General features: G+C 34.5%; 1 non-coding gene across 1 annotated transcript; it reads right to left on the reverse strand.

Moving 5' to 3' along the window:
- Positions 1–1,760: 1,760 nt before the first annotated feature.
- LOC114284515 (uncharacterized) lies at positions 1,761–2,742 on the reverse strand. Its single transcript, XR_014345721.1, has 2 exons — positions 2,469–2,742; positions 1,761–2,292 (listed from the first exon to the last, which is right to left on the reverse strand). It is a non-coding gene; the product is annotated as an uncharacterized LOC114284515 (transcript).
- Between the last annotated feature and the right edge of the window lie 4,154 nt (positions 2,743–6,896).

Genomic DNA, 6,896 nt, shown 5'->3' on the forward strand with positions numbered 1-6,896 from the left:
TTTTATTATTTTACTCATCCAAAAATATAGGGAGAAAACACACAATCATGATTTTCTTTTTACATAAATAGATGAGAAATCACTATATTTTTGTATTTTTTATTGGGAAAATTTCAGTGCAGTGTATTATTTAAAAAATAATCGCACATAAATGATAAAAATTATAAATATTAATAATTAAAATTATAAAATTTTGCATAAATTTTAAATATTTTTTGAAATTACCCAATAGTAATTTCCCCTTTTTTATTCTCATCTATTATACTCATAAATTTATAAATTTATCTTGGTTTGTTGGGTGAGAGACAAGGTTAGCCTCATTGGTCTTTTTTGTACAGCCTAATTGTAACGCCCTCAAAATAACGGCATTTAGCCCATCAAATAAGACATTCATTAACATATGAAATAACCACATTCTTCTATTTATCAGAGTTTCATTACAGAAGTATTACATGCTAACAACAAAAGCAAAATGCCCTACAGGCTTACAGCTTTCCAAGTGAACACTTGGTGACAATATAAGAGTACTAACTCGTTTACACATCAAGTCCTTGCCTTGAATTTACATATAATACATCAAATATGAAACGACAAAAGTATGTCCGCCTCTAGCCTCTCAAGCTATGTCCTTGGAGGTGGCATGCTACCTGTACCTGAAAGTGATATTCCCATATAGGGTGAGCCACAGCCCAGTAGAAATACACTAAACCAACCATGAACAATGACTAAAAGATTAGTAATTGATAGATGGCCAACACTGATACTTTCACATAGATCACATATTTATGTCATACAACTTATGAGTCCAAGTCTTCTTAACTTGTAGCTCCCAGTTTTTTGGAGAAAAAAAATGTGAAACTAGAAATAAAGATCAATCTTTTGATTTGGTAATTCAAGATAGTGATCAAATGCCGAAATAAAAAATGAAGGACAAGTTCTGGAGAATTGGATCAAGATTTTCTTGCACCAATTCTAGGATCTTGGTGACCTTTCCTTGTGATTCTTATGATAGTTAATCAAATAGGACTACACACCAGATAGTTCACCTCCAATTCAAGAGACAGCCATTGTCTACCTCGATGACATGGAAGATCAGTTATCAAACAAAGAAGATTTTAGTGGCAAAAATGAAATTAATAGTTTGGAATCATGGGATAGAAATGTTAGGTAAAAGTTTCGTGAAGAAGAAGAGTTTAGCACATAGACGCAATGCCATGATCAAGAAAGATGGAGCGTGCGCAAAATATGATGGATTATCAAAACATCAGAACGAAGTGAATTATCAAAACATGATAGTCAAGGAAGGGATTTTAATGCACAATTCTTGTAGCTCATGTCATGATCATCTGGAGGAAATGGAAGAAGATGAAGAGTCCAGGCCTCAGTTGAGCTATGTCCACCCAAAGCTTCCAGACTATGATGAATTAGTAGCCACATTTACAAAGTACAAGAAAGATTATGTGAAGAGCAATTCAAGTAACAGAACATTTTGTAAGTGGATGCGGTGGTGAAATATATTGAACCCCATCCCTTGCTGCAATTTTTATTCAAGAGAAGCTTTCTGAACCCTTTTGTAGCTTTTGGAGAATTTTCATCACTATTCCATTTCTTCCGGGAGTGGATTGGTTCTGGGGCCATTTTATCATTTGGGGTGTTGTAGACATTTCTACAACAGATATTTCACAATCTATTGAAACTAAGAAGATTTTGCAATTTCAAGTTGATAAACAGTTAATGAATCTAGCAAAGAAAAAATTGAATGAACCAACATAGCATGCTACAGTCAATTTCAAACATTTACTTTAATAAAACACTGTTGCGGTTCATCAACCACACTAATTATTCCAACATAAGTTGCTACTACTACGGGAGAAATACAATGCTCCCGGTACAACCCCTTTGTTTGGTACTTACTGGACAGGGAATCACTTGGGTTGCAAGGTAGTTGAGACAAGTGTAAATCTCAAACAGTTGCACATGCGTGTTGTTAAGAGCATAGCACGAAACGTAAATGCTATTTCCCACTCCAGTGAACTGAGTAAGAGCATTTTCGAAATCAAGCTTGGTATACGATACATCGGAGCGCGGTACTATGTTGGCATTGCCTAGGATGCTGAGCAAGTCCATCTTATTTCTTTCTCGGATTACGCTCACAAAGTAATCCATTTTCGTCATTCTGGACAAACAACAAGTCCCATGTTTGTCCCATTCATACTGCCAAAGCTGTGAATCCGTTCTGCCAATTATAATGCTCGGCCATGCGCTGGCCAAAGGACCCGCTAAGACCCTTGTCTGCAAATGCAATACATATCAAACCAAGAAAAATAAATAAATAAATTAAGAAAATAAGCCATAAGTAATTGGATAGTTGTGATTGTTTAATAATAATCAATCAAATCAAATTTGTAACACTTGGAGAAATGAAGCACATCAACAATTTAAGTTTAATTAAGAAAGGATTTTATTACCTCGGGTCGAATATTAGAATCGTTCCAACCTGTGCCACAATTCAACACTAAGTTCCCGGTGCTTGTAGCTGGCCAAAGGCCGTGAAGGGTGAAGTTTGGTGTCAAATTCGGAAAACAGCCACTGTATTTCTTGCAAAATGTCGGTATCCAAGCTTGGACAAGTTGGAACTGATTGTAAGGTATTTGGCAAGTAACTGGGTTGGGCATCCAGAGCAAGCCCAAAAGAAACACTAGATTGATGAACTTCATTTTTTCACACCCAACTCAAGATTTTTGAGATTTCTTTATGGAAATCCATCCATATTTATAATGGTGGAGAAGGTGGTGGGTAGGGTAATTAATTCGAATTGGTTGGGAGAGAGAATTGAAAGGTAGAAATTAGGAGGAATTATAGAATGTAGAAGACTTGCATTCTTTTTTCTTTTTCAGAAAGCCTTGAAGACTTACAAAGGTTACTTGGGTTGGGTGACACGTGCCATGCGTCTGAACTTCATTAGCATAGTTGCGAATGTGAAGTATTTTATAAGATCAAAATAAAAGGAAAAAATTATGTGAATTTAACAAGTTCAAAAGTAAATAACAAAATAAAAAAATCTCTAAACTATTTTGCTCGTTAAAAGAAGTTCAGGAGATTATTATTATTATTATTATTATTATTATTATTATTATTATTATTATTATTAGAGAAAATTGATGAAAATTTCATTTTAAAGAGGGTGTAATTAGGTCTCATGAGTTTTTTTTTTTTTTTTTTTGGGGGGGGGGGGTGAAAAGTATACTCTTTATCAAATATTGTGGTGAAAAATACATTTTATTATTTTGGAACACATTTTATTTATAATTTTACACCTTTAATCTATCTTTTAATTTTTTTGACTAGTGGTTCAAATATCTATCTGTTTAATTTTTTTTTGATTATCTGTTAAAAAATTTATTTGTTGAAATTATCTATTGAAATTCAGCTTCAAAAATTATATTGCCAAATTATATTGGTGATATATATCATTTAATATTGTAAACCACCCCAACTGCTTCTTATTAACTTTGGTTTCATTTAGACAAGTAATAAATTTGAAATGAAAGAATTTAAGGTTAATCTTTACAGAATTAGAAGGAGGTGAGTAGAGCAGAGGGGTCCAACACATTGAATTGTGAGAATGAAGTCATCACCGTAAAGAGAATTAGAAGGAGGTCAGTAGAGTAGAGGGGTCCAACACATTAAATTGTGAGAACAAAGTCATCACCAACATTCTTTATGAAGCCTTACTGCTACTCTCTTTTGGTTGAAAATGTTCTTTGCATTTGAATTATGGTGTGAGTCAGGATCTTTAAAGCACACTCTGTTTGCAAACTTGGCAGTATGCTGTGAGAGTTCATTTACCTCTTCAAGTGGAGAAGTGGTGGTCACAGCTTGCTATTTTAAAGTCTTGAATGTGAATGATATATAACTTTTGTTTGTGTAATTAATATTTGGAAAGACAATATGAGATATTTCAATTGGTGATTGGTGTGGACTCATCTCGAAGTGCATTTAATAATTTTTTCTTTATGTGGTTTGAAGAGGAAAGCGGAAAAGAAAGAGAAAAGGCAAAGGAAATAAAAAATCAAAAATAAAAAGTTTATATTTTGTTCACATTTTTTTTACTTTTTTTTTTCTTTTTAAATTTTTATTAAAATTCATAATCGAAACACAACTTTAAGGCCATGTTTGATTGGGGATTTGGGAGGGTGGATTGGATTAGCAATCCGTGGGACCCACCAAACCCTTGTTTGGATGCAACACAATGTGATAGGATTAGCAGTGAAGGGGGCTTAGTAATCCCGCTCTGTTGGGGGATTAGCTTGGGTGAATTTTAGGTGGGATTAGGAAAATAGTGAGGGGATTGAGTCTATTTTATATAAAAAATTTATTATTTTAATTTTTTTTTTTTTACCAAGTGCTCTTAGTTGTTTTAATATTTGTTTTAATTTTTTTTAATATAGAAATAATTTATTTATTTATTTTATATAAAAATAATTTAACAATCCCATCACTAATCATCTCCCACACTATCATCAAAACAAACACACTTTTACTTAATCCCCTCACTAACAATCCACACATTAACAATCTCTTCACTAACAATCCTCTTACTAATAATCCCATCCAATCTAATCTGCCAAACAAACGTGGCCTAAATGCCTTCACGGCGCGTGCGGGCGCGTGCAGAGACTGGGCCTCACGCGCCTTCTTCAGGGGGCGCGTGAGGGCGCGTGGAGACTCCTCTGGGTATCGTCTTTACATGGTTGGACTTCTCTTCTCAAGCCCTTGCTCCTGGTATGCTCAAAATCTGATTTCGAGCAACTTGATTTCTGGGCAGTTTCAAACAACACGCTGTTTTTGTTCCGAAACGCCACCAACGAGGCTCTGATACCACTTGTTGGGATCTGGGATCCCGCCCAAGACCTTATAGAAATTATACCAAGCAGAAAAACACACCCACACTCAAGGAGACACAATATTTAACGTGGTTCGGCCTCAATGCCTACGTCCACGGGAGAGTAGCCGGTTATCACTATAACAATGGAGATATTACAGAAAGATTACAATAGAGGAGGAGCTCACACTCTCCTCACTCACCCACTCACCCGTCTCCCTTGCTCACACCAAGGAAGACGGTTTCTCTGCCTCAGATATCTCACTCTCCGTGGCTTGCTCTGCTCTCTATATCAAACCCTCCCCTCAGCCTCCATTTATACACTAACAGAATGCAGGTGGAGAGGCTGGCCAGCACATGGCCAGCTTGTGCCAACCCCTTCTTCACATGGCTAAAGGCTGGCTTCCTAACATGGCCAACTCATGTGTGTTGGCTTCACCCCTCACATGGGGTGATGATATCCCACATGCAATACATATCAAACCAAGAAAAATAAATAAATAAATTAAGAAAATAAGCCATAAGTAATTGGATAGTTGTGATTGTTTAATAATAATCAATCAAATCAAATTTGTAACACTTGGAGAAATGAAGCACAACAACAATTTAAGTTTAATTAAGAAAGGATTTTATTACCTCGGGTCGAATATTAGAATCGTTCCAACCTGTGCCACAATTCAACACTAAGTTCCCGGTGCTTGTAGCTGGCCAAAGGCCGTGAAGGGTGAAGTTTGGTGTCAAATTCGGAAAACAGCCATTGTATTTCTTGCAAAATGTCGGTATCCAAGCTTGGACAAGTTGGAATTGATTGTAAGGTATTTGGCAAGTAACTGGGTTGGGCGTCCAGAGCAAGCCCAAAAGAAACACTAGATTGATGAACTTCATTTTTTCACACCCAACTCAAGATTTTTGAGATTTCTTTATGGAAATCCATCCATATTTATAATGGTGGAGAAGGTGGTGGATAGGGTAATTAATTCGAATTGGTTGGGAGAGAGAATTGAAGGGTAGAAATTAGGAGGAATTATAGAATGTAGAAGACTTGCATTCTTTTTTCTTTTTCAGAAAGCCTTGAAGACTTACAAAGGTTACTTGGGTTGGGTGACACGTGCCATGCGTCTGAACTTCATTAGCATGGTTGCGAATGTGAAGTATTTTATAAGATCAAAATAAAAGGAAAAAATTATGTGAATTTAACAAGTTCAAAAGTAAATAACAAAATAAAAAAATCTCTAAACTATTTTGCTCGTTAAAAGAAGTTCAGGAGATTATTATTATTATTATTATTATTATTATTATTATTATTATTATTATTATTATTATTATTATTATTATTATTACTAGAGAAAATTGATGAAAATTTCATTTTAAAGAGGGTGTAATTAGGTCTCATGAGTTTTTTTTTTTTTTTTTTTGGGGGGGGGGTGAAAAGTATACTCTTTATCAAATATTGTGGTGAAAAATACATTTTATTATTTTGGAACACATTTTATTTATAATTTTACACCTTTAATCTATCTTTTAATTTTTTTGACTAGTGGTTCAAATATCTATCTGTTTAATTTTTTTTGATTATCTGTTGAAATTATCTGTTAAAAAATTTATTTGTTGAAATTATCTATTGAAATTCAGCTTCAAAAATTATATTGCCAAATTATATTGATGATATATATCATTTAATATTGTAAACCACCCCAACTGCTTCTTATTAACTTTGGTTTCATTTAGACAAGTAATAAATTTGAAATGAAAGAATTTAAGGTTAATCTTTACAGAATTAGAAGGAGGTGAGTAGAGCAGAGGGGTCCAACACATTGAATTGTGAGAATGAAGTCATCACCGTAAAGAGAATTAGAAGGAGGTCAGTAGAGTAGAGGGGTCCAACACATTAAATTGTGAGAACAAAGTCATCACCAACATTCTTTATGAAGCCTTACTGCTACTCTCTTTTGGTTGAAAATGTTCTTTGCATTTGAATTATGGTGTGAGTCAGGATCTTTAAAGCACACTC

Source organism: Camellia sinensis, chromosome 12 (genome assembly GCF_055761805.1).
Source record: "Camellia sinensis isolate YWXY chromosome 12, ASM5576180v1, whole genome shotgun sequence".
Classification (NCBI taxonomy): Eukaryota; Viridiplantae; Streptophyta; class Magnoliopsida; order Ericales; family Theaceae; genus Camellia; species Camellia sinensis.